The sequence below is a fragment of the Sturnus vulgaris genome, chromosome 2, assembly GCF_052056855.1.
Source record: "Sturnus vulgaris isolate bStuVul1 chromosome 2, bStuVul1.hap1, whole genome shotgun sequence".
Taxonomy (NCBI): domain Eukaryota; kingdom Metazoa; phylum Chordata; class Aves; order Passeriformes; family Sturnidae; genus Sturnus; species Sturnus vulgaris.
In genome coordinates, this window is record NC_142244.1 from 77301884 (window position 1) to 77325428 (window position 23545).

The 23545-nt window shown below is 35.7% G+C and overlaps 1 protein-coding gene across 1 annotated transcript in view; it reads left to right on the top strand.

Annotated features, from left to right (window-relative positions):
• The window catches only part of GPC5 (glypican 5), a 584807-nt gene that overhangs the window by 341783 nt on the left and 219479 nt on the right, over window positions 1-23545 (top strand). The window lies entirely within an intron of this gene.

Here is a 23545-nt window from a genome sequence, read left to right on the forward strand (position 1 = left end):
CAGTTAAATTAGTGAGATATATTAGGACTTGAATACTGGAAAATAGAACCTAAATAAGCAAAAGCCAGAAAAGAAGAGGCTGTTGAGACTAAACACTTCAAAAATCTTGGTGCATATTTCCATCCACCTGTGATATGGTGATTTATTTTGTTTAAAGAACAAGCAAACTTGCATAGTGGATTGTGCATATGGCCACCAATAAATGATATCTTCACTACTACAATTTTATAGCATTTTGTATTCCAGTACTGCAGGCTGACTTGTTACCAGATGCCAGTGGATATTTAGGCCCATAGAAGCAGGCCAGATCAGTAAGGTAGCCTACTTCAATTTTAGGACTGCAATCTGTATTTAAAGGTTACTTTATTTAGGAAAAAATATAGAAAACTGCAGAATTATTAGAAGGGAAAAGTGGCAGTGAAAGGGGGGGGGATGAAAATAAATGTGCAGTGGGTAGAATTTTAAAACAATTTTTCCTCCAAAATTTGCTTTGTTTTAAATACACAGCTATTATAAAGATTATTCTAATTAATTTCATTATAACAGTCACAGGATTGGTTTACAATATTTTGAAGAAAAATTCAAGTTTTCTTATTTTTATAGTTGAATAGTACATTGAAGAGAGGAATTTACTCATATATTATTAGGTTACTGATATTGCAAAATGTAGTAAAAGTCATAATGGAACTAAGAATATCAAGCATATATTTTATCCATCATCTTCTTTATACATACATTTTCTCTAAATCAGTTTGTTTATTACTTCTTTTAACCGGGATATTATTATAGCAACCTGAATGGGAGTTTGTTGGGAGTACTTGCTCTAAAATCAAAGGGCAAAGATTATAATGCAGTGAATTCATGGACAGCAAGAAATTAAAAGGAGATTTGTTCTTTGCTTTACAACAGAAGTAATCTCTTTTATACTGGAAGAGTCTGAAGTGGTTCATGTTCTTTGGAGTTGAAACTTCATTGAATTCATTGTCTATTCAGCTTCACAGTATCCAACTACTAAAACCTTCAGCATGAGTCTAGTAGCAGAATAAAAATGGTTTCCTTTTCAGGGTAGCTCCTATCACTCACAGGCTTTTCTAAGTTACCAGATATATGCAGTAAGTTGTCGGTTCTAACACCTCCTGGATCTTAATCTTTCTTTTATCAACATAGAGGTCACTGAAATTTAATAAGAATCATGACTTCATAATACATGTAGCTACAGTGATTTTGGATGAGTGAGGATGCAAAAGGGAACTGGGCTTTGCCCTGTGCCTACCTATTACACATCTCCTGGTAAAGTGATAAGTAATGCTGTCATGGTAGTATATCTGACACTCTCCAGGTATTTTGAGAATGTTCTCCATACTTACACAGCCATAATTAAGACTTTGCTTCAGAGTAAGCTACAGACCTGCAAGTAACTGCTACGGGAGCTCTAAAGTAACAGGACTGAGCAAGCCATATCCCCACTCTACTCTTTGGTGTATACTGCAATCCCTCACCTTTACCTTACCTAGTCTGGTACAGACTCCTTCACTCATGCCACCCAGATCAAATATCTATGGAAGAGCACACTGCACTCCAGCAATCTCTGTTTCTGTCCATGGGCTGCACAGAGAGCTATCACAGAGATATGTAAGATATCAGAGAATGTAATATGGCCACAGTTGCTCAGATTAAGCATTTTCAAAGTGATGACGAAAAATAATTAGAACTCTCTTCCACTTAAGGAAGAATTAAGAGAGCAAAAGGAGCAATTTAGATATAAAACCAAGAAAAAAATAGTTTTAATTCAAATGGTAGCTGAGGGCTGTAAGTAACTGAAAGAAGGAACCTGAGAGGGACAAGTAGCAACATACCAAGTGCCTTGTGGTCTAGACCTCAATGGAAACACACACTGAGCTTGCAGATACACTGTCTTCTTTCTGCCTGAGGGGCAATTTGTGAGGGAAGGACCTATGAGCAAAGAAGGATAAAAATGGATAAGAATGCTTTGGGATTCTTGAAAGTAAGAGGAAACAAATTTGAGGAGTCAAATTCAAGATCTAACAAAGTCAGTGGCAACATTCCCATTTACTTCATTTGTAGTCAAGATGAACAGAAATATGAACAGAATATGAATAAAGGAAGATTTCTCCAGATCTGTGATGCAGAATCTTATGTTTATGTACAACCTGTCTTCCACAGGGAAGGGCTTTAGAAACTTCATAGAATAAATAGAGTTTGTGTTTCTCTGAAATGCAAGTGCATCAAAGATGAAAGGTTTAAACTTTTCAACACAGCAATCCAGCAATACACAACTGTTTACTACAAAAACACAAAGTTTTTTCAATGACATATTTTGAGAACAGTGGAAATGTCCTTAATAAATTCAAGTGATCATCTTTGAAAGTCTGCTCTTGAAACAGTTCATGAGCTAATGCTATAATTTACATTGCTGTAACAGTATATTCAGAGAGAAAAGAGTCTACTCTATGTCAACATCTCTTCCTTTATCATGTTTTGTTTCTTCAAAAGATGTGATTCTTTATTTATTTATTTATAGTTTAGAGTCAATTCATACCTGAAGCACCTAGAGCCAGTAAGAAAAGAGAGTTTTGCCATTTAAAAGAATTTTTATACTGGTGCTGTTTACTTCACTCATATCTCTGTAAAACTATATATTTATCATTCAGGCTGGATGTGTCCATGCATGTATATACCAAAATATAGCTTTTTTAAAATCTTTACATGGAGAAAAATGTCCACATTTTTTTGTTGGAAGTTTTCCAACTGACGTATTGTATGAAAAAGCCCCAAAACCATAGACTGAGGTTTGTCAGCTGTTTCCTCCCTTCCTTTCTTATTCATTGAAAATCACATGAAATATTCAAATTACAGAACATGAAGCTCATATGAACAAGCCCTTGGTGATCTGGGATGTAAAGCTTTTTACAAAAGTAATCTATGAGTTTTAAAAGACAACAAAAAAAATTATAAAAAAATAGAAAATACTGGTATGTAGTAATTACTACATTCTAAAATATGCTTTTCAACTGTGGCTATATTAATAATTAAGTATCTGTGGTTGATATTCTATCATGTAGATAATACAGCTTGATTTCTAATGAATCAACATGTTGCTGTTAACCATTGTGCCATACATATCTAAGTCACCAAACTTGATTAGATGCATTACATTTTGTTTAGGAAAAAATTATTTTAAAATACACTTGGAAAAGGGCACAACAGCATAGCTTTCAGTGGCTTCACACAACTATAAAACACCTGACTTGGTTAAAGTAGAACTTTGAAAAGTATGAACTCATGCTGAGGACAGGACATGTTCGATTTCAAAATCTTAGGCAATATCTGATTGTAAAGCTAACTCCAATCAAAACAAAATAGAAAGCTTTGACTGCAAAAGACTCACTACTTGAGAAAATTGATTATAATTTTTTATCTACCCTATTGTCTGAAATATAGAACATCTCTATTTTAAATCAACTATATTATTTTGTAAACTATAGGCATAAATAAGTATTTTAGAGAATTATTCATGAATATTCTGACATATTTAGCATCTGACGAGAAAGAAAAATATTTAAACCAGTTCTTGGGAGCAAAGATCTAAAATTCCTACATATATGGTGTCAGGTAAATTACCTGTAACCTCAATTATTATCATGCAAAGCACCACTGCTTGCTGTTTAGTTTTTTTGTAAAATGTGCTGTGTATTATCACCATTGCATTAAATACTCTAGCAAAGTATGATTTTGTTATTAAGGTAAGTTACTAAGCTCCACAAACTGTCCTGATATAATGAGAAGTTGGTAGGTGCCTTACCTTACTGATTTTTTAATTTATTGTTATTACTTATTGGTAAATTTGGATTAAAAAAATATTTTCTCAACTTCATTGCTGCTAGAAAAGCTATTTGTGATTACACTTACAGATACATTTATTACGTTTTCTGAAATGTTGAATATAGCTGAGAAAAGTTACAAAGCCACAAGTGGCTTATATTCAGTGTTAGCTATTTGGTTAAAAAGGAAACGTGGTTGGTCTTTTATTTTAGCTGCTTTTTTTAGCTGTACCCCACCCCATGTTGCAGAAAAGCTCCTGAAGACGTTGGCTATAAAACTTTAGGAGTTTTTGAACATCCACGTTCTTCCACTCAGAGAAGTGTTAAAGCTCGAAGAAAACAGTTAAAGAACTGGTAAAGCTGAAAAGGAAACCAGCCACTGAGCACTATGGTAGATAGAACACTTCTGACAAACACTTCTTAAGAATATAGTACCACTAGGATTGTAAGCGTATAAACTCTTTATTTAACTACAGTTTACTTTAAATATAATTATATCAATATTAAATATATATTCAAACTAGGTACTCTTTTGGAAGTGAAGATATAATTTTATTATTCCTTTTCTTCAATGAGAGATGGTTTAATCTTAAATTTTGTATTTCAATTTAAAAATTGAAACTATTCTGAGGAAGTTTTTGTTAATGACTTCTGACGTTGAAAAAGAAACCTACTACTTTTAAGAAAATAGATGTCATGGATATTTTTCAAAAGGCTATTAAGTGGAAATATGTTTTCCCTGCGTTTAAATATTTGAAGGTGAATTTCATTTTCTGAAGGAAGAAATAGCAAAAATTACTGGAAAAACCCCTGCATTTTCTTCAGTAAAGTCAGAAAAATTTATGTTATATGCAACCCATATAGGCATTCATAATCATTTTACTGAATATGATTTTTTTAAAATTGTATTTGACAGAATGTTATGAATTCCAAATGTATATTTATACAGATTATGCCAGAATGACACTTTTAAATATTAATTAGCTGTTCAAACATGTTGCATATCAAAGCACATCTGGTCTGTGGCAAAATGTGAAAAGAAATGGCACATCAGCTTTTAAGATACATTGATAGGAACAAGCTGATCTGTGTGACCCTATCTCCACTCAGGGAGTTTCATCAACATCTCACTTTTTATGACATAATTTGCATTTCAGGAGACACTATAGCAAATGCTGACATAGGAACATTTTCTCAACAAAAAGTTGTTATCTGAGTGGGGAAGTAGAGCTTCAGGACTGGAATATCTGGAGCTTTTCATTCCTGTCCCCAGGGGCTTTAATCTTGTATCCTTATGAGAGTCTGACAGTTTTAAATAAAGAGTACACAGGCACAATCTCTTTCTGTTTAAGCTGTGTCATTGCACATCCAGCAACATGAGGTGCAAGGGCAAAACTGAAATCAAGGAACAGAAGTCCTGGTAGTTCTACTGGATAATATAACTGTTCCTGGGGAGATGGAAAAGGTATGGTTTTGTTTCTGTTCCCATGACAACTTTTTAGTGTGTTGACCCTGGCTGGAGGCCAAGCACCCACCAGAGCCACTCTATCACTCCCCTAAACAGCTGGACAGGGGAGATAAAATAAAATGAAGGGTTCATTAGCTGAGATAAGGACTGAGTGAGGTCACTCACCAAATACCATCGTGGGCAAACCAGGCTAAAATTAGAGATATTAATTTAATTTATTACTAAAAAAATCATAGCATGATAATAAGAAGCAAAATAAACCTTAAAAAGCACCCTTCTCCCTTTCTTCTTCCTAGCTCTACCTCCTTTCCCAGTGACAGAGAGCGAGGTGATGGGAGCTATGGTCAGTTCATGACCTGAGGCTTCTGCTGATCAGGGAGAGGAGTCTTTCCCCTGCTGCACCGTGGGGTCCCTCTCTGTAAACTATTGCAATGTGAGTCTATCCCACTCCCAAAACCTCTACAGCATGGGTCACTCTTCCACAGAGTGCAGTCCTTCAGGCACAGTCTTCTCCAACATGGGTCCCTTCACAGAGTCACAAGTCCTACCAGGACCCTGCTCCAGAGTGGGCTCCTCTCTCCACAGGTCTGCAGGTCCCTGCCAGGACCCTGCTGCAGCACAGGCCATCCCCCACGGGGTCACAGCCTCCTCTCAGGCACCCACCTGCTCTGGTGTGGGTCTCTTCCATGGGCTGAGGGTGGATCTCTGCATCCCCATGGCCCTCCATGGGCTACAGGAGAATCCCAGCTCCAGCACCTGGAGCACCTCCTGCCCCGACCTTGGTGCCTGCAGAGTTGTTCCTTGACAGTGTTCTCAAACTGACTGACACCATCAGTTTATTAACCTATTGTAAAAACCCACATACCTTTTCTCTGTAAACTTCCCAGGCTACTCCACGTGCTTTGGCAGCACACAACTGACACCAAAGAGAGTAGCAAGAATCAGTGCTCTATTATTCCCCAGTACAACCTTTTATATCCTTTCCCCTCACATGCATAACACCTGTGTGCCCTTTTACTCTTTTGTGATTGGTCAATACACATCAGCATTCCACTCTTCTTCTCCTTCAATGCTGTTCACTGGTCTTATACAGCTGCACCCCATTCTTCATCTCCCACAATCTATTCTCCTACAGTTCCTCTGACATGTTCTCACCCCTCTCTTCTTTAGCCACAATTACAACTGTGTGATAACTTTTTTTCCTTTTATTTATCTATGTTATCACAGAGGCATTATATAGAGGCCAGCATCATGTCCATCTTTGGAGCTTCCAGGGATTGGCTCTGCTGGGCATGGGAGAAGCTTCTGGCAGCTTCTCACAGAAACCACTCCTGTATTCCCTCTGCTGCCAAAGCTTGCCCATGCAAACCCAATACTGTCTTCTTCATCCAAAAGCTTCTGAATGCAATGCATAAAAACACATTAGACAGCTTTGTGGTAAAGCAGATCAACCACATACTTGTTGCCTGAGAGGTGCCCTCTTTGACCCTAGTCCACTTAATTTTACATAAACCCCTTTCCAATTTAAAGTTATGATAAGTAGGTCCCCTAGAATGATATCAATTCCCTTAATCCTTTCACTTAGATCTGGAGTTGTTTTCAGGACAGGTGAAATGTGAAATCAGACTGTCATGTAAAATGGAATTGCTATTTTACAGTGACTTTTCAGCTGTGGAAGTCCTCATAATATATGAAACTAGAAAATGCATGAAACGTAGGTAAGGACCTATCTGGAATAGTACTGCTACTATGTAAAAACTTTGGGGAAGAGTGGTAAATGATAAATGCTCATATACTAGAAATAAAAAAAACCCCTACCTTTAAATAAATATTTCTTTTTAAGTGAGATTATTCGACATGAAGTGCTAAAAATTGATATGAATTAATACAAAATTTTTCTGATCATTCACTGAGATGATAAAAATTCCCTTGTGGCAATAGCTAGAATTAGAGAAGCAGGAGTGTATTGATGAGGAAAAAATTAAAGAGCAATAGTTTCCATCCTTTCCAAATTCAGCAATAGTAGCACATAGCAGAAAAACTACAGATTCTCATAGTTAATTAGCTACTACAGTAATAACCTGTCCAACACAAATGATAGAGATTTTGAATTAGTCTATATTTGATGTGATTTTAGTAAATTTTAAGTATCACATTAAGATTTTTGCCAAAACTTTATTTATCAGCTTTGTGTTATCACTTAAATGCATTTTTCTGCTTCATGAGTGCAATAAAATTCTGCTAGAGAAAAAGCACTGATAGGCAACTTTTATAAGTTATTTATGTCTGTAAAAGATGAACAATGATGACTGTAAAATTTTCCGTGCTTCCTCTATAATGTCCTTCAAAAAATCTGTGAAAGCATTTCATAAATGCTTTGAAATAAATGGATACTTTCTTGAAGAAATAATTCCCAAAATATTTGCAAATGCTGTTCTTGATATATTTCCTTAATTGTGCCTCCATTCCTCCTTTCTATAGTATTCCAATTTTCTTTTCAACAAATTCCAAGAGACATTAGCCAGAATTCCTGTTGTATGAAAGAGAGATCAGTGATCGGTCAAGTGATTGATTGAGCAGCGCCCCAAGTAAATCTCCAGACTGTAGGCATTTACAATGAAGTAATCAAAAGTAGGGCCTTTATTCATTTGTCCCAAGCTAATCAGCTAGTGCTCACATGTAATGTCTGCATATGGGCAGCTGAACCGGGTTCTGGGGATCCCCTGACCCAACTCACCTACAGGCATTTATGTCACAGTCTAGTTGCTGTAATTATGATGTTTAATGCATTCTGAGATTCAATTTTCTTCTCCTTCCTTGGTCAAGAAGGACCAGGACTTCTGCAATGTATGCCAAGCCCAGTGGAGGCTTTGGATACTCCTGACTTCTCAAAAGCTGTTTTTGTCTAGGTATATGGCAGGTTTATAAACATTTATCTGAGTCAATGGAGATCAAGGGCTTAGTCCACTCTCCAGCCTGGCGTAGGCTTTGCCACTAACGGCAGTACTGCAGGCTAAATGTTGAAGCCCATTCATGCTTTCATCTTTCCTAAAAAAATTCAGTCTGTGCAGTGAACAAGCAGTAAATCTGAAGAATTGCCCTCGGGGCAACAATCTCCCTTCAAGTATGCATTTTCTATTTCCTGAGAGCTTTCTCTTGCATCCTGCCATCTCATGCCTGAGCCTTCAGCAGATGCTAGAGGCAAAGGAGAGCACTTTAGAGCTGGGAATAGGCTGTTGACCACTGAGAAGTGCATATGGTCTGCATGTCATTCAGATGAAGGGCTATAAAAGAAGCACATACACTACACTCTCTGCCATGTGGAGTGAAAGGCATTACCTAAGATGAACACAACTAATTTACATTTTTCTTCTGTGGGCCTGCCTTTCTGTCACAACTGAATTTTTCCCTTAAGCATCTCATTCCATCATTCTTCCTGTGTCTCAAAAGTACTGCACAGAGTAGTGACAAAAAGTAGTTCAATGTATCTAAAAGGTTTTGACAGAGGCAACATATTTTGAGGGGTATAAGGCAATAATATAAATGCTACTTCCAGTAAGCATTAAAAAGCTGCTTGGAACAATAGCAATTTCTCAGTTCAGATGAAATAGGTGAAATCTTTAACTAGTAATGAGAAAGTAATTAGATACTCAATAGCCCAATAATTTTATTAATTCTTTGTGTTGTGCCACATATGCTTACAAATGCATATGCATCAGACTAAGTGGTCACAAATATGGTAGTAAAGTAAGTCCTATTTGAGAAATTTTATTTTTGACTATTAGAAAATGGAACACACTCGTTCAGCTCAGTGGAGCATAAAAAGTACTTTTAATTCTGTGGTCACTATTCTCAATGACAGAAAATTACTCCTTGTCCTTTTTTTGAAACAGATGTAGATGCAGAATAATTTGACTTTTTTTTTATGGCTGCAAATTGCATTACAGTATGACACTCAGATTATGAATATATTTTCTACTTATATTTATTGAATGTTTTGGAATGGGTGTTCCTGTTGAGAAAAGTGAAAGCTTTATTTACACCACCAGGAAGAACTTCAGAGCTAGTTTCACTGCTAAGAAACTGAAGAACACCATGAGTCTCTCTAAAGTATTAGTAGTTTTTTGGGCTTTTTCCTTCTACCACAAGGAATAACATTTTGAGGGCACATACTAATGTTAAAAGAATTTTTTTTACTCTTAATACGGTGAATGTTCCAAAATCAGCCTATGTACAAAAATATTTGCCGTTCAGTTTATTTGCTACCTATCTTGGCGGTAATGATTTGTTGCTTGATTTTTTTTTTCCTGCCTTAGATGCTTGGTTTGAATAATTATGGTTGAAATGTATATTTTTTCTTGTCACTTTTTTCTTCTCCTCAAGAACTAACTTGTAATATATCACAGCTGTCATTATAATGAGAGAAAACATCATGATGCAGCAGAACTTAGTCAATTCAATTATATAGAAAATGCAGTGAAATTATTTTGATAGAAATGCACCTGCTGAGACTGCCCGCTAGGCTAGTCTACAATTAGATACTGTGTAAAAAGTTATTAAAAAGTTCATTTAGACAATTTATCTCTCAAGTGTGTCTGGGGAATATTTCCCTGAAGAAAGGGTCAAAACTCTGGAGAAATGTTTATTTCAGAAGTAAAAGTAAATTATGCAGCCTGTCCTAATAATGGTGAAGATACACACTGTCTTAAACAGAAATTCAAAGGTTTAAACAATTTTGTAGATAGATGGGATCAGGCCACCTGTGAACTATATAGCTTTGTTCATAGATTGAAGAAAAACATGAAAGAATGGGGATTTCTTAAAAAAGAAATAAATAAGTAAAAAGGAATATCTCTAATATATCTAATGAGCATTCTACTGATTTTGGATTGCATTGGTAGTAATAATACAATAATGAAAGGCAAAAGAAGTTTACTATAGAAAATGACCCAGAAAAATGAGTGAAGGCCTATTCTGCTTTCTCTGAAGAGCCATACTGCTAGCATTTTGACGTCAACTTCTCCACCATAGGGCTACCAGGAAGAATAATATATAATATATATGTATATATATTTAAATTATATATATTTCCCTCTGTGAATGGCCTTTTGATGCATCTCTCGCTGCTCCTGTTAGTTGTGTCACATGAGGCAATAGCTCATTGAGCTAACATGAAGCAAAACCTTTTTATAAAAATATTCATACTAGCAATCACTTTATCACAATTTGCCCATTCATCTCACCAGAAAGGTGATCGATCACTTCTGGAGCTTACATCTTCATGACTGCTGGAATCATTACTCTGTGATTTTTTATTATTTTTATTTTGCTTACACGTTATGACAGCTTTGTGCCAATTTTCTCCTAAACGAGAGTGATTGCTATTACAAGAGCACACATTCTCACAGTTCATATTTTGAGTTTAAAAACTGCTGATTGTTTTAACCATGTTTTATAAAATAGCCCTGTTTCAGTCATGGTTCTCAGGAGTGTGAAAAAGACACACAAATCATCTTCTCTAGTATGGTATTGTAAATTGCATTTTTAAATCAATTTTAATATTGTCACTGTAAAAACTAATTTGTCCCTTTGGGAGTTGCCTTAAATTTTCACGGGTATTTATCCATGAAGGAAGTATCAGGGAAAAAAAAATAATTTTCTTTTGGTGTTGAAGAATGGCAATTCACTTCTTAAAGCTGGACAGCAGATGGCCAGCATACCATTGGCATTATTACTCTATAAATGCATGTATAAAAGTCTAGCAAAAGAGACCTACACAGAGCTGTTTAGTAACTTTCCACAAATTGTAATACTAGGAACCAAAGAAGGTTCTCGTAGAAGATTTTTACATTACATCTTTTAATCGAGTATATTGAATAAATTAATTAAAATATATTTATCTATAGTAAAATTTTAAGTATATAATTAGCAAAAATATTTGTGTGTTGTTTATGTAAGAATAATTTTAATGTCATACCCAAAAAAAGACAATATTTTGTCTGCAGAAACCATGGGGTATGCAGAGAAGTCAAGAGAAAAAATTTTGAATTGATTTATTTGGAGAATTAAACTATGTGAGTAGAAGATGGAGCTGCTCTGAAAGGCTTCTCAGAAGGATTTTGGTTCCAATTCAAAGCAAACATCGAAAGTATTTGAACACCATCTTTTTTGGGGCTTTTTTCCTCAGCTGTTGGCACAAAATGATGCTGGTCCTGGAAAAACTAATGAACTTCAGAGATTTTTGTCTTAGGGGGCTGCAGTTTTATAAGAAAGTGTCATAATTTCTGGCATGTTAGAATGCCTATCATGTGATGTATTTCAAGCATTACCTGAGATTTGCAGTTCATTCATATCTGCAAAATATCAGTGTCCCATTTTCAAACACATATTTTATCAAATATTTTAGTTTGCAATTGCAAATGAGAAATATCCATCATTTAGCCTTATTTTGCAACAAACATGAAGGTGTACATAACTAAGGAAGATTCAGGAATGGTAATGATAGGCCAAAAGGCCTTATTTTCATGTAGAAAAAGCAGGGTATCACAGAATAATAAATTCATAGAATCATTTACACTGGAAATTATCTTTAAGATCAAATTCAATCATTAACCCAGCACTGCCAAGTCCATCACCAAACCATGTCCACAAGGTGCCATATCTACCCGTTTTTTAAATACCTCAAGGGAAGGTGACTCCACCACTTCTCTGGGCAACCTGTTGCAACATTTTGGTGAATAAATTTTTCCTCATATTAAAGTAAACCTCCTCAATTGCAGATTGAGGCCATTTTGCGTCTTGCTGTATCTCATGCTATTGTGTATACGTGCAGAAGATATTTGAGAAACTGTGCATATACAGAGCTCAAATTTATTCCTTCACAATGATGGACACTCAAACTGACCAGTGAAAATAATTATGCAAACACTATTAATGATTAAATCATAGTTTCAATAATATGAATAAATCAATTAGACTTCATGGCTTTTTATAGCATAATATATGCCCTAGTGTTCATGAATAATTGATGTAAGCAACAACAACCATGTCAAAAACAACAAACAAAGATAAATAATCCCATAATATATGTTGGTTAATTCCTGAAAAGGTTAAGAACATCAAATTTTCAAATATCATGACCTGACTTTAATGACCCAGTAACAGGCTGACATTTGCAGCACCGTTTTTATGCAATAACACATCACATGCAAAGATCAGCAAGTGCAATGTAACTGCTTATCTCAAAGGAGAAAAATAAGTAATAATGGTACAAGAGAGGTTAATAACAGGTACAGGTCCAGCCTGGCTTTTATCAGTCTCTTTAGAAAATGAACTGGGAATTGCTGTCAACTTGATTGGAAAACGGAGAGGAGAAATAGATACATATGGGAGACATCAGTCAGAGCGGAGAAGACTGGCCTGTGTGAAGGTTGTTTGCAAGGTTACCTGGTCTGACGCAATGGAAAGGTGGAATTTGCATCTCAAAGCTTTGTTCCTTTCTCAACATAGTGTCACATAAATTGTCCGCCCTGGGGTTTTAATTTCACAGATGTCTAAGTTCATTTAGAAATTAAAGTGCAATAATCTGTGATCCACACTGTATCTCATCATTCTGTTTTTTTTCTCAGCAAATGTTACATGGTGATTGTTTTGTTTACATATCAGAACTGTACTCAAAGTTATAGGCTTGGGGTTTGGGGTTTTTTGGTTTAATATATCTGTGCTTTTATGTGACGGTTAGAACATTATATATTTTTTCTCTAATATTTCAGTTTTATTTTTGGGGGAACTTCAGATTTACTTTTTCCTTTTCATGTTTTATAATCTGTGTGGTTTTTACAATCCCTTATGAGTATAGCTGGATGACAGATGCTTTATAAAGGTTTTAATTATCTCCCTTTTTTTTTTTTTTTTCTGTTAACAGGGATATTATCCGCTAAGATATTGACTCTGAGGTAGAGAAAAAAATGCATTTTACTGTTTAATAGACTTTTCAGCAGTTTAATTTTACTTTGAATCCTAGTAAAATAGTGTATAATTGATATATTGAAGGAAATTATGTGATTAATTTTCATTTTACACTATGTTTTTAGACTTGAATAAAAAATATATACATGCTTATTCCAGATTATGATTGGCAGGACTGAAGACAGAAATAAGCAAGCAATTAATCAGCAAAACTTTAATGAACAAATATTAGCATGTAAGGATACAACTGCAATCTCCCCACATTAGGAACATAATTTCAAACAGAAATTAAAGATATAGTATTTTATATAGATATGCCAGTTCCAAAAATCGAAGAAAATAAAAATTCTATGGAAATTGCTTTTGAAGGTCTCTTGATTTTGGCTTTGCAGCTAACGTTCAGTAGTTCTAGAGTTCTGGAAACTGTCCTGTAAAACAGGAGCCTTTTTTATTTAAAGCTACTTTGAACAACCCTCTTTCAGCTCTGGCACCACTTCAGGGAGCAGACATGACCTCTCCCTGTAATCTGGTCTTCCGCTCAGTCTTCATAAACTGAAATTACATCCCCAAAACATAATACAGGTGGTGGAACTCCATTACAGTGCTCAGGTTGGCACACTTCAGTTTCTGAAGGGCTTCCTGTCTCACAGAGTTGCACAAACAGACCTGATAAATGTACGACTCCAGGTCACCCTCTAATGTGTCCCTAGACACCAAAGGTGATTTACATGTTTTAATATGGTCTTGAAAATAGTAGAAAACCAAAAATTGTAGCATTATCTATAAACATCCCAATTAGCTCTTTTAAACTGTGTCTGTTTGACTTAATTTCAATTTCCTTTCCTTCTCCCGTCTATGCTGTTTGTTGCTAGCTGGCCAGACAATCTTGTTAGATCAATGGAATTGCAATAAACTACAATACTAATTCAAAGCAGCAGTGAAGAGCATTGTATTTACTACTGATTTACAGTTAAATTAAAAAAGGTAACGATAGGGTGAAAAAGAAAAAGGGATGTTCTGACTGAATTTTTTATAGCTTGTTATTGCTGCTAAATTTCTATACCATTCTTGCATATCTGCAAATATAGCTTGCCTAATAGAACCTTTCCCTAGGAAAGAACAATGGGTAGTATTTATGGCACTTACAGTATGACTATTATGAAATGCACCGTATCAGAGGCAGATTTCCTCCAAGCCAGAGTATTCAGACACCCCATGATTTCCCCAATATAAAGACCTGGAAGTTCTGCAGTTTCAGTTGCTACAGCATAGCTGCAGGCAGTGTAGGAGAGGAGTGATAGAAGCGCTCCTATACATTTTATGGTTGGTGTTTTTCAAAGCAGTATCTAATTACCACTGAGAGTGGTATTCATCTCACTTGACTCCAGTCATCTGTATCTGATCTAATTACCCCTGAATATCTTTTCTAAAGAAAGGAATAAGCATAGCTAGGGCACATCTTACTCTCATACAGACATCTAGGGCTAATTTGAGGTCTTTAAAGGTATCTGAGATGCTTTAAGGAAACCAACAGTTAGGGTTTGGTACATATTTGAAATTGCTCTCCTGACACTTCCTAAAAACCACCAACCCCAAATATTATGGCTTCTGCAACAGAATTCTTCCCTTCTGGCACATCAGTGGAAGGCCATGTGGGATTTCCTAGTCCAAATTTCAGTAGACTTATTTAGGTAATTTAACTGAGTGCCTGGAACTGAAGCAAATAATTTCCTAGTTGAGCACATTTCTCTTCATTGTCAGTGGAAGAAGCCTTTGGAGTCAGCTTGGATGTGCATTTCATCCCATGTCCCATGAATCCCCCTTGGAAGCTGCAAATGACCCTCCTTAACACTACTGGACTTAGAGTTAACCTCGAGTGTGCAATTCCTCAGTTACAGTCCTTGTATTCCTCAGAGTTACCTTTGCATTTCTCCCTGACAGCTGATCAGGACTATGAGAGCGCCAGGGGCTGGACTACAACAGCAACCTGAACACCACCAAGTACTTGAAAACTTCTGTTTGGAGTTTTATAAAGTGGTGATGTGGTGGTTCAGCAGGATAGTGACAGTAAAGGGCTAGAAAAAAGTAGTCTTATTCAATATTAAAAATAATACATGAGGACACACCCTGAAAATAACTGCTTTAAAGACTTTATTTTGAGCACCTCAGTTTTCCCTTGACTGTACTGAGAGCTATAAGACTCCTCAGAGCACAGCACTGTGTTAAAAAGGTTTTTAATAAAATTTGGAGCAATGGCTCCTGGAAGATATAGTGTTCTGAACTGCTATTAGAAATAGTGAAAGAAGATGGTGTCTTGGTGCTGTGAGAAATGAGCTTAACTTACCGGAGGATCTTCTTATAAACTGAAGAATTATTCTGTTTTCTTTCAAAAGATTTATTGCATTTGAAGACAGGAGGCTCTCTGGGCATTAATGAAATATTGAGTACCATTTTTGTATTCTTTGGGATACTTATACTGACTACAACGGTAAAATCTACTGTAAACTGAATAATTCATTCTCTACTCACCATGGGCAGGCAGGTGTTCAGCTGTCTCCAGGAAAGCCTAGCTTCATCACACATCATGGTGACTTGGAAAGACAAACACTATCACTCAAAACGTTCCCTTTTTTCTTCTTACCCCATCTTTATATGCTAAGCATGATGCTACATGGTATTAGATATTCTTTTCATCAGCTGGGGTCAGCTGCCCCAGCTGTGTCCCCTCCCAGTGTCCCCACATACCCACAGGCTGCTCACTGGTGGGGTTGGGGTGAGGAGCAGAAAAGTCCCTGACTCTATGCAAGCACTGCTCTGTGCAACAGCTAAAACATCCCTGAGTTATCAACACTGTTTGCAGCACAAATCCAAAGCAGCCCCATTCCAGTTACTATAAAGAAAATTAGCTCTGTCCCACCCAAAACCAGCCTGTGTAAAACAGAAAGATAATACATATATAGCATAGCACAGTCCTGAGAAAATGCTACCATTCATTTTGGCAGAACCAGATAGAGATACAATGCAGCATGTTACATTAATAATATGTATTAATGTGTTTTATAAAGCAAATGAATAAGGAGAAATTGCTGTGACAGAAATGTACACGCTATGGCACAGGGCTTAAATGAGACCAGATTAGGATAACATTTGTCTATGTCTGTAATATAAAACTTGTGTAAACTACAGAAGATTTTCTCTTTACAGGGAATTCCTCTGCATCAGAGTATGTATATCTACTGTGTGTATATGTTCTTGTGTAAATACAGGGTATGTACACGTATCAGCTCTTGTTTCCACACACAAGATCCCACATAGATCCTAATAGTATAAGTTTATCCCAGTTTGTTAACAGAAGCTTTCTATGAGTAAGAACAAGCATCAAAGGCATTAATTATAATTACCTCTGTTGCTTATCCTTTGCTTCTCCACAGTCTCCAGATTTAAATTAACAAAAATCACAAAAAACTTTGTACTTTTCAAGTACATTATGCAAGTTGACAATATTCCTTTATTTCCTTTTCACACGCTGTAATAGAGGTCTCTGCAAAAATACATTTTAAATGATGCCTACCAGCACTTCAAAGCATGGTAGACCTAAGTTTAGCTTAATCAATGTTTGATGTAATGAAAATCTCTTGACAGAAGTTGATATGCTTAGAAATAAATCTCTGATGCTTCATTATATATTCACAGAAAGGTGAAATTTGTAGTGATTATGCACACCTCTGAAATGTGTCTCATTGGATTAGCAGCTATAATTAGCATTCACTTTCATGAAAGTCAGCTTAATAATATTACTTTCCCTACCACAGGTAATATTCTTCTTGGTAATAATATTTTATTCCATGAGCAAAAATAAAGAAAATACTATTATTGTGCAGAACAGCATGTATTTTATTTAATTTATCTCTATTTTAAAAGCCTAGATTTTCTATCTTAAATGTATATAAACACACATTTTTCCCAATACCCTTAAAATGTTGAGGAAACCAGGCTTCCTCACAAGTAGGGAATCAGCTGGGGACGCTGGGGGCAGTCAAAGGCTACTTTATATTCCATTCACAATGCATTGGTTTTGTAGTGCAAATTTATCCACCACCTCTACTGGTAGACTGATAGTACCAGATTTTTTTCAATTGTCTTTGTATGAAGTCCAATCTGAGGTAATAATTTGTATGTTTCAAAATATTGTTGTACAGAAGCCCTGTAGAACTATGCTAAAAATACTTTATGTGATGCATCCAGCACAGTGCTGTTCTCCACTATTGCCTTATCTTGATGGTTCATAGTCATTTTGTGGTTAACCAACCCAAGAAGATTTCTTTTTTGTTTCTCTTCAGTCCCAAAGTTTCAGTCTATAGCATTGGTGATTTTCATCTAATTACTGTTATTCATACATCAGAAAGATCCAGTTATTCCTTTGAGAAATTACAGTCCTTCTCCATAGTGATGAGAATGTCATCAGTAGACCTCATGAATATAGTCCTGGTCTTTGTGCCAAGGTCATTTAATAAAAAATGTTAAATGTCTGCAATCATGAGAATGATTGCTGAGAAACTTAACCAAACAATTCCCTGTAGGCAAAGATTTGCATACATATAGCACCCAGTTGTTTTCTTGACGTGTAATCTACCTGTTTAGACAGATCAAATGACATTAAGAAAACTGGTAGTACTCATATTTCCAATAAATCAGCAATAATAGATTTTTAATTAACTCTCACTATAGAATGGAAATTTGAGGCTGTAGTTAAATTATCCTTTAAAGAATAATTTCACCATCATAACCTCATGGTGTCGCAAAGAGAAGGTGAAAACAGAGAAATCCTGGGGGCTGTATGCACTATACACATTTCTACCCGTGCTGTTCAAGTGTAATGGAGAACCAGATTGCATACACGGTGCTTAATTGCTATCACAAATATGTTGTGCTTTTGCTAGGTTTTAAAAGGGGAAATATTAGCTACAGCCATTTCAATGTGAAAATAATTTATTGTCTTTTTCCAGGGTTCCCATCAAACAAATTTGTATTCAAATCTACACATTAGCAATGCTTTATAAACTTTTTGATTCATGTTAGACCCCATACCAAAGTGTTTCCTTAAGCAAGATGATTGCACCTATTACTGTGGAATTCCTAGATTAATCTCACTTTGGTGGCATTTTCCTGAAAACTCTATTAAAACAGCTGTTTTTTTCTAGTCCCTTCACAGGCTTTCATCTTCTAGGAAATCTCATATCTAATACAACGCTATAAAATTGTACCAGCAAATAATCTGTTATAAAAAGCAGATAACATTTGTCATACCAGTAAGTGTCACGACCCACTGGTAGGGCTGTGGTGGTCTTTATAAATTCTCATGAGGCTGAAGAAAGATACAAAAGCATGTGTGAGGGAAATCTTGTTTTATTTTGCAGCCACCAAAACTTTGGCAACCAGCCCTTATTTAGACTGAAAAGGTGTTGGCTAACAAGTCTGTAAATTGGTACAATAGACTTACACAAGTAACAGTTAGCAAGCCTTTTATTTTGTCCAGTACACTTCAAAAAGTTCTCAAGTCCCACCAGAAACTCCTCAGAGTGGCTCACAAGCCTCAACACACCATTGCACAAACAATGTACTCCCCATCCCACAGCAGAGTTTAATATGGAGTATGGAACAGAGTATGATAGTTGTGCTTTGCTCGGGCAAAGCAAGGGAAACAAAACAAAGAATATCCTTAGATCCTTCTTTAGTGCTGCTGTGAGGATGATCTGGAGATGGGGCAATGAGATGAAGAAAGTGAAAGAGAGGAGAAGAGACAAAAAATAGATGTCAGATATAAAAAACAGCAAGGAAGCATATTTCTAATCCGTGTCTGGTGCACACCTCTTATGTAAATTAGACTTTTTACTTGTTATCTGAATCATGCACAGCCAGCCCTTCTCCAGGGAATGAGTTGGGAGGGTGGGACTGAGCACCAGTCTCCAAGCAGAGCAGGAAGCTGGCTCACACCTCCATGGGACCCTCACTTTCCATCACCTTTAGCAATACTCAGAATGTTTGAGACAAATCATGCTGAAGTGTGGGCCTCTACAGTAATTTACTGTGTATTCATAAGGGTGAATGAAATAAATAACATTTGACAGAAAACAAACTGTTTGATTGTTTAAAATAATTGTTTTTTCACACAATAATTTTTTCACACAAAGGCCAGAGGATTTTTCACTTTCCATAATTTTTGCAGGATTTTAAGTGCTATTTGTCTCAGTGAACTTCCTGTTATTTATCTTCCTTATTATACCCTGTATTATTCTGTTTGCAAGTCACCCCATTGCACTGTATTTTTTGACTAAAAAAATTATACATCTCTGTTTAATGTAAGTTGCCAAATAAGGATATATCTCTAATACATACGAGGTTTAAAGTCTGCACAGAAAAAGCAGTCTTGGAAGAGCAAAGTTTTAAGTAACACTTATGAAATAACATTTAGGACAGTGTTTATCACTTTAGCTCAAACTCTAGAAATGCCTGTGCTCTGTGAACAACAACAAAAAAAAGATTTATGGAGTGCTTAATCATACTGAAGTGGGAAATAGTTCTCTAGCCCTTCTCTGTAAGGCATTTCTGGACCCCCTGCAACACCAATGTTCACCAAGGTGCATTTAGATTGCACATTAAAGTTTCCATATGGAAAAGCTCAGCCCTTATGATCTCTGTGAACAGCTTGTGTTACTCATCTCATTAGAAGCAAACAACCCTGAGATGGCCGAGTTGTGAAAACACTGGTATTTCACTATCAGGCACAGAGGATTAGTTTCAGATTATCATTTTAGGCAGAGTTAAAGTGGGATCAGAATTTCAATGCCTGATTCATGCTATCACTTGTTTAATTGTAATGCCTTCTTAATATGCGACTGTAGCCTAATATAATACACTAGATAACTGGATGACCATGTCAAGTAAGAGTTTCTTTTTGCACTGCATATGTTCAGTCGGTTAAAATAACTGAGCTGCTGAAAATATGTTCAGTATATACTCACTTCAATATCAGTACAGTAAAAATAAGATAAAGCAATTCCTGTGTAAATCTGTCTGGTATTTTTCATTTCCAGAATCCAAAATGTCCTATTTTCTGCATTTTTGAGGTATCTTTTTAGCATCTTAATTTGCAAATGTTTTGCTGTCTTTAAGATTTAAGCTTTTATTTTTACTCAAACGTTGTTTATTTCATATACCCTTATTAGTCTGCAATAACTTACTGGCATGGCAAATTATAATAGCTGCCCTTTATAATAATTTATTTCTAAATACCTATATAGTAGTGATGACTATATGAATTCATGTTATCCCAGTGCTGCTTTAGGAGTGGCAGAAATCATACTCCTATCAGGCAGTGTTGGCTGTTGAACACACTTGTCCTGCTTGACTTCAAAGGATCATTGCACTTCAAAATCAGTGAATGCCTAAACCAGTACATGATAAGAATATATACAGGGTTTGGGGTTTTAAAATTTTATGTACAGCTTATTCATTAATGTCTATGAAGACTTTTTTTTTTTCTATTGAAATGTACAATGACATTTACAGGAAGCATGGACTGAATGTTCTCCTTTTATTTTTTTTTTTACTGTTGCTTTCTGGTACAGAACAAGTTATGGTGAAATTGACTTTCTGTCAGCTTAATAACTATTAATGTATTGGATGCAGTGAAGCATCACCCTACATGATCCATCTTTAAAGGTAAAGTTGTTTTGCAGGAAGGTCACAATTTATTTATTCTCCATTCATTCTTTCATCTTTGAAGAGGAATCATTATGTAAACATTGAGCACATTTGTGAATTCATAGCAAAATTTTATGTGTTCCCTGCTTAGAAGTTTAAATTGGTGAAATTCATAAAGCTTTCAGCAATGTATTGAGGCAATTTTAAAATATTTTCTGTAGTGACTGATACTTTTACGTATTTTTTCAACATGAAATTTTTCAATTCAATTATATGAGTCTATGGAGACATCTAATTATGTGCTTATTTGATTATATTATTTAACAATTATATTTAGTATCTCTAGATTTTCTCAAAATAAAAGGGGTCTGAAATCTAACTTGGATCAAAATTATTCAGTTGGCAATATAATACTTCCAGACAGATGCAATTACAAGTTCTCAACATTTTGGAACAGTTTCAGAAGCAAAACATTTATTAGGCCTTCAAACTGATTGCAAGTCAAATGCATTCCAGGTTCCAAAAGGCAAGGTTCATCACAGTTTGCATTCTCCCTAGGTCTGATATAATCTAAGTGGTAGAAGAAGAAAAAGGACTATGACAGAAGGCTTTTGTGATGTGTTTTGTAATTTAATTTTTCAAGTACCTTCATTAATCCATATCATAATTAATCCAAATTAAATTAATCCAGAAAGGTAGCAACAAAATTCAACAGCAGTGTTGGCTTTGGCTGGAAGAATTTTTTAAAAATTTCCTGCAAGCTACTATTAAAAAATGACCATTATTGTTTACATTTCTTGTTTTGAATTAATCATAATTCATCATAATCAGTGTTCCAGGACAAATGGAAGCATATGTAAAATGGTTTGAGAAGGGTGAAAAGTCTGATTTGCCCTTTTTGAGATGAGTTGAGCTATCTGTATTCATATACTAGGTTTAGGCAAAAAAATTTAAGTTGTCTTAACATCTTTCCACAGAAAACATGGCAATATTCCTTTCTATTTTCTGCAGACTGAATGCAGTAATCTCACTTCTCTGGTTTCAAATCCAGCTCAGTTTTCTAGTGCAGCTGTTTGTTATAAAATTCTTGTTAATTGGCAATTGATACTGCCCTGTGGGTGAGAAGGTTATTGAAAAGTGTGTTGCAAGAGAACAGAAGTATTCAAATAAAACTTTTTCTCTTGCTATAGAATTCTGCGAGATAAAACCTTTTTTAAATAACTTCCAGAAAATTTTAGAATACCTTTAAGACTGTTTAAGAGCTTTCTTTAATTTATTACACTATGGAGTAGTCTTCAAGGATTTTCTTTAATAACTAGTTTTAAATCCCTGTATTTTAACCAAGCAGTTTGGAGATGCATTTGTCACCACCACAGGAACTTCAGGGGAATAGCCATCAGCAATTGCCTTAGAAACAATCATTCACTCTATATCTGGGCCTCACATCCCTATTTTTCAGTGGTATGTGCCTATTCTGCACCAAGGTCAAACAGTAGAAGACTTTCACTTCCACATGCAAACTAGGATGCAGCAGCTGCAGAGTTGCCTGCGCCTTTGGAAGTTGTTAGAATAATATTAACAATATCCAACACAGAGCAGTGAGCTGCAGAAATGAGTTTATTAGAAATTGTGAGGACGGTGACAGGAGCGTTTGCAGCATCTCTCCAGGGATCTGATTCAGCAGATAATGTATAACCCTTATTCCTTGCCTGAGTGTAAGCATTTGAACCTTTTCAGAGGAGGAGAGTAATATTTTATTTTAAAACTGCCTCAAAAGAGTAGGTGAGACAAAGTACTGGAAGCACTCTTGTTTGCTCAGCAGGTCCTGGAGATCTGATACCAAAAGTCCAAAAGCTCCCTCTTCCAACACTCAGGAGAGTGTTCAAGCCTCACTTTTTTGCCATTCCTATTCTGTCTTCAGTAGTTTTAACTAGACTTTGCTCCCACGACTAAGAAACTCGGCATTTTCTAATAGAAGTTTCCCGGTTATTGCCAGCCAGCTCATTATTGCAATGCTTCTTATACTGACCACTGTCTTGTTTTCTGTAAGAAATAGTAGTGCACTACTACCAAGAGTTGAAGTTGCAAATGTTTCATAAAACCTCTATTTCCATGTCATACTTAGAGCTTATTAAGTGTGAAGGGACATGATTTAGTAACTTCTTAACATATTTACCTTTGGTGTTTCTTTTTCTTAGTTACTGCAGTAATAATAAATGGTTTACAGCAATTTAGTTAGGCAGACATTTTCCTGTAAGCATTGCTCACCAAACTTGATAGTTTTTCAGCACATGAAAAAGATATTGAAAAAGATTTGGTTATGATGTCTTATTTTGACTGGTTTAAACCTAGTTTCTGACTCCCTCTATGTGCATTTAGACTGCAAAAGTAGGAAAGGGAAGACACGTGGCAATTGTTCATTCAGCATTGAAAATCTGGTAGTGGTTCAATTTCCCCTTGATCAATCAATTCCATCTATCTAGGTTTTAATACTTCATGCAATATAACCAATTGCTGTGATACCACATTGCAAATTGATGTATTATTTTTCATTCTTATATAT